Here is a 12,500-nt window from a genome sequence, read left to right as displayed (position 1 = left end):
TCTGCAAGAACGGCAGTGTTATGCACTAGTAGTAAAAAGCCATATGCATAAAAAAATAATATCCATATGAATTTTTTTTCCAGTAGGCAGTTTTATATAAACAAGGTTAAAATATTACACAAATACACTATTATTATTATTATTATTATTATTATTATTATTATTATTATTATTATTATTATTATTATTATTATTTTATTCAGTAGACGCAACCTACTCATATAGAACAAGGCCACCAAAGGGGCCACTGACTTCAAAATTTCAAATTCAAACTTCCAAAGAATATGGTGTTCATTAGGAAGAAGTAAGAGGAAGTAAAGGGAAATTCAGACAGAAGAGATCCCAATTATTAGAAGAAAATAAAAAAACGAATAAATACGTACACATAGAATGTATTAAAAAAAAGAAGAAAAAAAAAGTTTTCGCTTAAACTTCAGAAGTTCCAACTGCACGACATCCACTGGGAGGCTGTTCCACAGTTCAACAACGGCATATGCGGAATAGCAGTAAAAACATAACAACCATTTTCAATCTAGGAGTATCATAAGCAACATCATTAGCGGGAGCTACGTCGATACGCAAAGCTTCACTAATGATTTAAATGTTTATTGGAAGTTTGCTGCTGCTAGAATTAAAATGCTTCAAGTCGTTAGCTGGATGTGAATGGAACCCTATTATGGGAGAGTATATTAATATTACCGATAATGGTAGGAACAGTTGTAGTAATAGTAGTAGTAATACATGTTTTTCACCGCAACAGAAAATCATAAAGAGAGCTTCAGAGATTTCCATAAGCTTCACGTTAAACAAATAGAATATAGTTAAATGTACATACAACCATTAAAACGAATAGACACTTCCGGCATATTCATGACTACCACCGTCAGAGAGAGAGAGAGAGAGAGAGAGAGAGAGAGAGAGAGAGAGAGAGAGAGAGAGAGAGTGATTAAAGCCGAGTTGCCCGCATTGAGCAATAGACGAGAGAGGAGAGAGAGAGAGAGAGAAGATGAGAGAGAGAGAGAGAGAGAGAGAGAGAGTTTGGCGGCCAAAGCTGAGACATTCTTGTTAACGTGATACGTTCTGGATAACAACACACAGAAAGCTGTGAATGTGGATGTAGGTATGAATTAAGACCTATACTAGATGGCATAAAATTTCACACGTGTGCGCACATAAATATCACCATATATGTGCGTATCACAATGACTGAATCATAAATGCATAAAATGTATTTGCAAACATATTCCTAGCAATTCAAGTATAACTACAAGCATTTCTATCTAATTATGAATGCATATATATATATATATATATATAGATATATATATATATATATATATAGTTTCCCTTGTGCTAGCACGGACTCTTGCCCTAGGGCAACCGTAAAGCAAATAATGGGTAGTGTTCTCGCCTACCAAGCAAGAGGACCCGGGTTCAACTTATATGTATAGGCTTAGTATACCCATTGTGCCTCCGTCCCCCAAAACAGTGAATTTGGTACCTGAAGTTAGTAAAATGAGGTGGGTCGCAACCAGGGTCGAAAAGGGCATGAGGCTAGCAACCTTATCCCAAAATATGGTTTAGCAACCCGATCTTGTGAGCATAGTCTCTATTTGATCGTTTTGGATTCACAAACAAACATACAAACAATAAAATCCCAAACTAACAGCCGAATATCGTAAAATAATAACAAACAAATAAACAAAGGCTATGAAAAAATATAATAAAAAAATTACTGCTCTGACACAACAGAATACCTAAACAAACACAAACGCACACTCACTCTAAAACATACAAACAAACGTTCAGACTCAACAGAATCCACAAACAAACGCTTGGATACAGCACCATTATTAAACAAACGAACGTTCAGACAGACACATCAGAATGCCAGAAAGCAGAAACAAACAAGATCTCAGGCAGTGGAGCAAACATCCACACGAGACGAAGAGCCAGACACAATAGAATACTTCAAGAACAAATACAGATATTAAACAAGACTCATACTCAAATGCATTTGTGCTTAGTTTCTAAGCCCTCCAATAAATCCCAGTCTCAATATAAGAGATGCACCGCCTAAGCACGTCAAGGTTCTCAAATTCACAAACAAACAAAATGTTTTTTGATGAATGTTGGACAGACAACGTTGATCATTTAAGTAGAACTGTCTCATTTGAGACATTCACCTATGACAGAAGCTGGGTGCCAGCGTAAACAAAACGTTTTTGGAGCTGTGGAACAAAGAACGTTTCCGATTGAAGAAGTACTGTTACAAAGATCAATTACAGAGGAAGCTGAGAGATCACATACGCAAACAAAACGTTAATTGTCAGATCTAGGACAAAGAAGGTTACTTAATTAAGGCCAACTAAGAGATGCGTGAGCGCATACACAAGCAAAACGTTTTTGACATATGTGGGATAAAGAACGTTGATCATTCACAACAGCAATGTCTTATGATATTCATATATACAGATGGCTGAGTGATAATGAAAACAAGCAAAACATTTTTGACAGATGTAGGACAAAGAACGTTGCTCATTTAGGAAGAAATGATTTCAAAGATATTCATATATAAAGGTAACTGAGTGACCCATAAAGAGTTTGCTTACCTAAAAACTCTCAGAGTATTCATATGTACTCAAGTTGCTTAACGCTTTTGATATTTGTGGTACGAAGCAAGTTACATGCTCAATACCTGTTTCAGAAGTTATCCAGTACACCATAGGGGAAATTTTAAAACAATTATAGTACAAAGCATGTGCATATGGGCTACAAGCTTTCAGAAAATTTCTACATGCTGAAAGAAGAGATTGCATAAATAAGTAACGTTTTTGGCAGCTAAAAGCAAATGAACACAACAAATTTCAAGGTCAGTAAGGGAATATTCAGAGTTACAAATATGGAATTACTTTTCAAAGGAGTTTCGACAATGTGTGTGTGTGTGTGTGTGTGATTGTGTGTTTAATGCAAGGAAAATAAAATTTGAATTACAAGTATCAGGAGGGACAGTGTCTCTTAAATATATGTTTAAGGATACGAAAAGTTTAAAAGTTTACATTATTCAAGCATCATGGCATAATTATATAAAAAAAAAGCAGCTGATATAAATCAAAATGCACAACAAATAATTTAAAAGAATGTGAGTAAATAGGAAATCCTAAATATATACAATAACATAATGCAAAAACGTAAAAATAAAATATCCAAAGCCAACGAAACTGATTACCAAAGGCAAGACGAATAATGCTTTCCACAGAAGTAGTATATTCACGCTTCAACCCACACCTACAATTTGGCAGGGAGTTTCGACTTACAAGTTATCTAACCACAAACACAGATGGAAGCGTTCAAAAACTCGTAACCATTAAGACAAAATGATAACGAAAACTTGAGCCGCTTAAGACGGACACGAGTTGATAACCTTTAAATGGAAAAAGAAAAAAAAAATAATAATAAAAAAATAGTCAAGATTCTGCTGTTTGCCAAAAGGAAGTTAATTCAAGCAATAAAAAATGAAACATCTTACAACGTTAGATATGTTAAGCATACACTTTGGGAAATACTTAAGGGTATTCAACAATACCCATTGTAGCAATAATATTAATAATCATTATAATAACTGGATAAGACGTAACCCCAAATTCCACGTAAAATGGGAAATATAACAACATCAAATAATGATTACTGAAGAGATACCAAATGAGTTAGGCATAAAATACAAAGTCAGAAATGAGATCTGAAAATGTTCAACAAAACGCTGCAATAAGAGATAATGCAAGTTTATTTAAGAAAAATACCAAACAAATTCATAAATTCAAAGAACTGTCTAAAAAAAAATTAGTAGGAAAACTTAACATGCGAATATCAAGATAATTTAAACATACCCGTCACATGTAAGCGTGAGCTGGACAAAATAACAAACAAGTTACTTGCGCAAACAAGTAAATCTGCATTCCTTCAAACGACATCACGTAAAATCTTCATCATTTCGACAGAGAATTAACTTATTGTAAAAATTTTCCAGTTGACAAAAATCACAAATGAATTGAAAACTTCATAACACAAATACACAAAGGCACAATACAAAAAAAATTCACCGAATAAATAAAAGAAATACACACACTAGAATATAAATTCCCAAACAAATAAACTCAATCACAGGACACTTTCTCTCCACTGACAACTAAGTAAATCTACGTTCAAAACACTTTCGGGCGCTCTCACACACCATCCGCGCCGTACGAGCTTTCTACTCGAATTTAAATTCTGGCACCAAAACTTTTTCTATGGAGCCAAATCGCGAACAAACCGTTTCTAACATATATTTGTTAATAATAATATTTTCGTTAATAATATTATTATCATTACAAAACTAGCCTGACAGTTAAAGTAGTCAGACAAATAACTTTAATTATTAATTAAATTATTACTTGGTAACTGGACATCTTCACATTAACATGTCCTGTCGTCCGCTTTAAAATGACACTTCCTACGTCTGGCAACGACGACTGAACGCCGTAACACACACAAGCAAAATAAGTGACATGCCATAACAACCGACCGTCACTATAATTGCACATGAAACTATTTGTAATAAAATTACTACTTTGAAGAGTAATAAAAACAAACTCGAGTTTGTAAATGTACGAAGTACGGGACGTGTAAAACTCACAAAACACATACATGTACGTGTACACACACATATATGTGGTATGAGAACATACAAATTTAAAAAAAAATATTTTATTCTCAAAATATGAATTTAAACATTTGCGAAGGACCCTCTAAAAGTTAAAAGTAACATACATAAACGATAACATGGGATTAACTGCCTAACTTAACAGAGGGGACTGGACAGAATGAATGATTAACTCTGAGTAATGGAGTATCTGCTGGAGATATAGTTTTAACTAGCCATCATTAACTTAGATTATGAGCCTAATATTATGTAAGTTAACCGGTCTTAAAATAGCATTCAGTATGTAAAAAATAACCTCTCTCTCTCTCTCTCTCTCTCTCTCTCTCTCTCTCTCTCTCTCTAACCTAGCCAAAGGTCAATGAAGACGAAAGGAATTGATTGTGCACACATCAAATTATGATCACTGACTAGGAAAGAATTCCACAGAGAGAGAGAGAGAGAGAGAGAGAGAGAGAGAGAGAGAGAGAGAGTATACACTATATATAAATATAAATCATGCGCCAACCACACAATCACCTAACAACAAAAAGAGCTCTGCCTAAGACGAAAAGAGGCAGCTTACTACTACTAGTACCCACACCCGGTGCCACTGGCATTTAGCCAAGGGCACGACCAGAACACAGAAGAGCTCTCGAAGGGAAAATCCTCCGTGCCCTCACAGGGTACGGTGGCATTGCGCAATGCTCTCTCGGAATGCCTGCCACAGCACAGTTATATTATGTGTGCATAAAGACCGGAACTACGCCTACTTATAGATAGGAAATATGTCTCGAAAAGGTGTCATTATATTTGAGAGAGAGAGAGAGAGAGAGAGAGAGAAGAGAGAGAGATGAGAGGAAAGAGAGCCAGAAGAGAGAGAGAGAGAGAGAGAGCATCTCCATAAAATGAGGAAGATTAGTTACGTAATAATAATAATAATAATAATAATAATAATAATAATAATAATAATAATAATAATTACACTACTTCATATGTCAAAAGAATGGAATACATTATCTCGGTAGCTAAATCCAGTGACATAAACAAAAATAAAAATATATGCCAATGACATGGAAATGGGTAGAGAGAGAGAGAGAGAGAGAGAGAGAGAGAGAGAGATTATTTCGTTGTTTATAAAAATAGGATGTGGAAAATTCAATGTAATGCTCACTGAATAGAAAGAAATGGAAATGAAACATAACGTAAAATCCAGGAGAAAAGTCTGGAAAGCCATTACTGAATGAAAGTATAAAATAAAAAGAAACAAAAAACGAAATATTTCCCTAAACGAAACGCATAGGAGTACCATTACTATGAAATAGGACACGAACAAGTACAGTACCATGCACAAAATACCCTCGAAAGGAGAGAGAGAGAGAGAGAGAGAGAGAGAGAGAGAGAGAGAGAGAGAGAGAGAGAGAGAGTCCTGTATCACAATGTAACGCGCGATAAATACATAATTTATGGTACCAAAAATTTTTGCTCTTCGCATAATTCTAGATATCAGTGTGGTGTTGTTGGGCGGGGGAACGGAGACAAATTGCAAGGTTATCATCGTCAGGGCTATAGATATCAGCAGCAGGGTGGTATGACCTTCGCTTTTTCTTCTCCATTCACACATACATATATACAAACATACATATACATTTTGTGTGTAATATGTATAATTATAACTACATAATTATACACAATGTATATATATATATATATATAATATATATATAGATATACTATAATATAATGATGATTATTGCACTAAGAGTCAGGAACTATATGTATATGACTATGATATTGTATATGTTTATATAATTATTTATTATATATTATAATATATATATATGTATAGTATATAATATATGATATATATATATATATATATAGATATACATATATATAACAAACTATAACTTAGATTGTTGCACTAAGATATCAGGACCTATATATAACTAAAATAGTAATAATAATAATAATAATAATAATAATAATAATAATAATAATAATAATATTATCAAGATGAATACAATTTGTATCCTTACATATTATATAACAAATAAAAGAAAAAAAATTTGAGTAACAGTAAGATTGAAATGATTGAAGTATTTCTTAAAAATATAATTATAAAAAATAACTTTAATAAGAATGAATTTCCAAGAAGACAAACACCGGAAAAAGCGGGGAACATTCCAACGTCGAGCGATCGGGCGAAGTTCAAAGGACCACAGCGGATGACGCAAAACCGTTCTGAAAGGTTGCACAGAGAAGGAACGAACCCCCAATCGCATAATCTAAAATACAAACTCACTGTTAACTTTAAACAATATTTGATATTTCTTTTCCTTGGACTATTATTACTATTGTTATTATTATTATTACTCCAGTACTCATTACTGTTGTGATTTTTATTCTTTACAAATTAACTGCTGTAGTAATTCTCGACAAAAGAATAACTTTAATGCTGCGTTTAATCTAAAAAAAGAAAAAAAAACTTTTGTTTTAATAGTGACATTTACCGGAACAAGTGAGAAGACAGAAAGAAAAATAACAAAAAGGGAGAACGAAAAACATGAAGACAAAGTACTCCATTTGGAATCGTGCCCAGAGAGAGAGAGAGAGAGAGAGAGAGAGAGAGAGAGAGAGAGAGAGAGTTCATTTTATTGTATGAGATATAAGCGCATTTACCCGAATGATAAAACAATTTTTAATCTGAGAGAGAGAGAGAGAGGGAGGAGAGAGAGAGAGAGAGAGAGAGAGAGAATAGTATTAATTTCATTATATGAGACATAAACGCTTTTACCCGAATAAATAATAAACGCACTTGTTATTCTCAGAGAGAGAGAGAGAGAGAGAGAGAGAGAGAGAGAGAGAGAGAGAGAGAGAGAGTACATGGAAACAAGAAACCATCAGCAATATGAAAAAGAAAAGAAAAACAATGAAAATTTAACAAACCGAATAAAGAACTAATAAAAAATAAACAATGTACACAAAGCTAACACCGGATAAAAATAAGAGGAGCAAGAATAAACAAAAAAGTGAAAAGACCGATTAAAATCGTAAGTTAAATAAAAAAAATATAAAAAAAAAGAGCAAAGGGAAATATAAAACGAGGGAGAAAAACAACAATGCAATTCCAAAACGGAAACAAACAACTAAAGAAACAACCGAGAAACGAGAAAAACGATCAAAAGAAAACGTCGGAGGAGAAAAAAAAAGAAAAAGACGAAATAATCGAGGTGGGGAGAGAATGGCGGGGGGGGGGGGGGGGGTAAGCTCCCCGCTTCCCACCCCACATACCATGGGTGGAATGGATCATAAGAGGGGATGACCTCCTGCATTTCTCACTCAATACACACACACACACACAACAACATGCACGTACACAAACGTACATACACATGAGCGCATGCGCGCAAAAACACACACACTCAAACGTGCTCACAAATCGATGGTTGGGAAGACGCGAATGGATGTTCTTATACATAAAAAAAACAAAAAAAAGTACTATAAGTAGATTCCCTCCAGTTATTTATTTTTTCTTTTTTCTTTCCCTTCATTTCAGCCTCGTATCGTATTCAAATCCATTGTTTTTTTTAATAACTTTAAAACTCGCCATTTTTATTCTTGAGTCTTCAATCAGAATTTTGATTTGTTCCCGCCTCTCACAAATTGTTTTCTATTGATATATATGGTTATGATTATCCATATAATATATATATAATATATATTATTATTCAACCGTAGCTTCAATATACTATAATATAATATATATATATATTAATAATATATATATTTAATAATATATATATAATAATTAAAATAATAATAGAGAGAGAGAGAGAGAGAGAGAGAGAGAGAGAGAGAGAGAGGAGAGAGAGAGAGAGAGAATCCACAGGTCATTTTCTTACCAGGTACATATGTAATTGCAATAGTTAAGGGGGCATTGTGGCTATTACAATTACACACACATATATATACATATATATATACTCTACCACTCCCTCAACTCTCTCCTCTTTTTAATCTAATCAATAAACGTTTTTAATCTCCAAAAGTTTAATCTTTGTTCCAATCAACAGGGGACTTCAATATCCTTTACTCTTTCATTGTCGCCTTTCAACAAGACGTCGTTTCTATTTATCTTTTTTTTTCTTTTTCTTTTTTTTATTCAATCGTCGGTCGGCTTTGTTTGATCGACTTGAAAGGTCTTTATTATCGAGTCTTCTCTCTCTCTCTTCCCTTGCCTTCCTTCTATATCTTCTTCCCATCTGCATTTGCCTCCTTACCTTAACCGATAATACTTTCATCATCTTCTTTTATTTCCCTCCCTCGTTTTAACTCGGCTTCTTTCACGTTCCCTTCCTTATTCATCCCTCCCTTTCCACTTCCCCTTCCTTAACCCTTTCTCTGTCCTTCCTCCTCCTTTCCCTCGACTTTCATCATTCTTTCTCTTTATTCCCTCTCTTTCTCTATCTTGCCTTCCCCTGTCACTCATTATTATGTTTTCTTCTTTTCTCCCTCTATTATCCATATTCCTTATTCTTATCTCATCACCTTTCTACTCCTTGCCACTGTGTTTTCCTCTCCTTTCTCAAGCTTCCTTATTTTTCCGGTCATTTTATTTTATTATTTTTTTCCTAGTATTCCTCTAATATCCTTCTTATTCATATTCCTATCCCACAATTCGACTTCGTTTTACATTCAGTTATCTCTCTCGCCACTGTGTTTTCCTCTTCGCTCTTAATCTTCCTTATTTTTCCAGCTCATTTTATTCTTTTCCTTCCTGTTATTCTTCTAATTTCATTCTTATTCATATTTCTATCCCACTATTCGACTTTGTTTTATTTTTATTTATCTCTCCTGGTATTCTAATTTCTTCGTTACAATTATTTCTTCTCAAATCTCTCGACTCGTTTTACTTCTCTCTCTCTCTCTCTCTCTCTCTCTCTCTCTCTCTCTCTCTCGTTTGTCTCTGCATTCCGCTCCTTTATTTGCTATTCGTTTGCACAGAAGGAGAGCTAAGTGTTTGCACACGTTGACTCCTTCTCTGTACAAACATTCAACTGAAAAACAACGCAGTGAACACAGGTCAAAACACACGCCGGCTGAAAACACTCTTGGTCCGGGTCCAAATAAATAATGGATACGAGTATTAAACCTCTCACTCGCATTTGCAAGGACTGTGGTTCGATTCCTCTCCCTCTGACCTGCTGACCGTCAGTCGACCCTGCTACGAATGGGTATCAGCGTCACCTGAGGTTAAATGAAGGGTGCGGAATATAGATATATATATATATATATATATATATATATATATATATATATATATAATGCACGGATGAGAGAGAGAGAGAGAGAGAGAGAGGAGAGAGAGAGAGAGAGAGAGCAAACCACCCATACAATAACGTTTGGAGTAATACATCGCCAATCCCATATACATTCACGGCGACCTTACATCCAGAGAGAGAGAGAGAGAGAGATGAGAGAGAGAGAGAGAGAGAGAGAGAGAGAGAGAGATCTGAAGAGGAGGGGAGAGGAATAGAAACACATGTTCCCCTCACTTCTGAAGGATATGGCGAGGGGGAGTAGAGACAGAAACTTTAGTTATTTTATCGTCTATTTATTATCCAGCACTAAAATAAAATAAAAATAAAAAAACATACAAAGCAGATTACATATAAAACAGAAATAGAAAAATAAATAAAATAGTATTTTTTTTAACCCGTCACGACTTATTCAATTCTATCCAATTACTGTATAAAAAAATAAATATAGTGTATGTAATATATATATATAATATATATATAATATATATATATATATATATATATATAAATAATATAATATATATATATATATATACAATAGAGATACCATACATATCCAACATATTAACAACATTTTACAGCCTTTCAACCTTTTCCTTCCCACTGAATACCAATGAGCCAAAAGATCCGGGTTTCACTAACAATAAACGGGATGGTGGAGCTGCTAGCCCCACGCCCCCTTCTCCAAGGATATTCAAGGGGCGTATCCGTCGACGGCTTCTGGGGTGGTCAACAACGATGTTACCCCTTTCTGGAGTAACGTTTACAAGTGCAAAATCGCCTATATACTCTTTCCCTTTCGCTACTACTAATCCCATGGGCGCCACCACCATACCTGCTGACCACCAAGTCGACTGACTACCAAGACAATCATCGGATTTGGTTACCAAAAGCATAATGGGTTTTAAACGAAGTTCCTCATATCGGCCTGTCCTCGCCAGGAATTCAAACTTAGGTTTTCAAAAAGAAATGTATGTATGTAAGTGTGTGTAGCTCTATATATATATATATAATATATATATATATATATATAATATACATACATACAATACATACATACATACATACATACACATATTTATATACATATATATATACATATAAATATATATAATAATATATATATATATATATATATATATATATACATATATACATAGACAAACACAAGCAAGTAATAAACACGCAAATATCCGTTCCAACCAGTTTTCAATAAATGTTAATAAAAGAGGTTGCATTACATCTGTATCTCTCTCTCTCTCTCTCTCTCTCTCTCTCTCTCTCTCTCTCTCCATCGACGTTACAACTTCCGTTACCAGCCGAGAGGGAGAGGCCAATGACCCTCTCTTTCGCTCGCTCTCTTTCCGCCCCCTCTCACTCACTCTCTCTCCCACCGTCTGTCTACAATTCTTGCTTTGATACTTTCTTCCCTGTTTTTATTTTTGGTAACGTCTCTCTCTCTCTCTCAAAACTCATAAAACTCCATACTCTATATTATATATACTACATCATATATATATAATATATATATATATATATATATAATATATATATATATAATATCTTTCTTCTGCTTACTTGCCAAATTTCCACACGTATGGACATTTTGTTTCTCGAAAGTCTTACGTATTAGTGGTATTATTATAATTATCATAATATTTTCTGCATTAATCATTCCGAAATCTTCAACATAAACGGATCATTATTTTAGCTCAGACTACCAACATAAAATGCCGTTTAAATTCACGAGCGCAATTCTTACAACGAAGCTTCAAAAGATATCCGATAATGTAAATAGAAAGCTTATCAATAAATGTGAAAATTGTGTATTGTAAAGCGCTATCTCTCTCTCTCTCTCTCTCTCTCTCTCTCTCCTCTCCACGACATACAATATTGTGTCAACTCATCCTTTAGCCTTATAATGTGTTTACATTATCGTAAAGGGAGGGAGAAGGTTCCATATGCCTTTCCCCTATAAGATGTGTTTTCCTAAAAACATCAGCCCCGACAAATGAAGTTTACTTAACTACCTTTAGCTGCCTTATCAGTTTGTGTGAACTCTCTCTCTCTCTCTCTCTCTCTCCTCACACACACACACACACACACATATAAATAATATAGATATACATCATATATATATATAGATATATAATATATATATATATATATATATATATATATATACAGACCCACACACACACACACATCACACACATATATATATATATATATAGATATATATATATATATAATATATATCATATATATACATACACATATATATGTGATTATAATCACTTATCACGTGTGGGGGGGGGGGTGGGGGGGGCATTTATCTTTCTCTTATTAACCTTTTCACCTCAATGAATTCCCTCCTACACTACAAATAAGTAACTTTACGATCTGTTTAAAAGCGAGGTACAAACGGACTAATGTATACGCTGTTTACACCCACATTACATTGTTACTCAATAAACAAGTGTGTTGAAAACACCTTA

This window comes from Macrobrachium nipponense, chromosome 36, assembly GCF_015104395.2.
Source record: "Macrobrachium nipponense isolate FS-2020 chromosome 36, ASM1510439v2, whole genome shotgun sequence".
NCBI lineage: Eukaryota > Metazoa > Arthropoda > Malacostraca > Decapoda > Palaemonidae > Macrobrachium > Macrobrachium nipponense.
Note: the sequence above shows the minus strand (reverse complement) of the source record.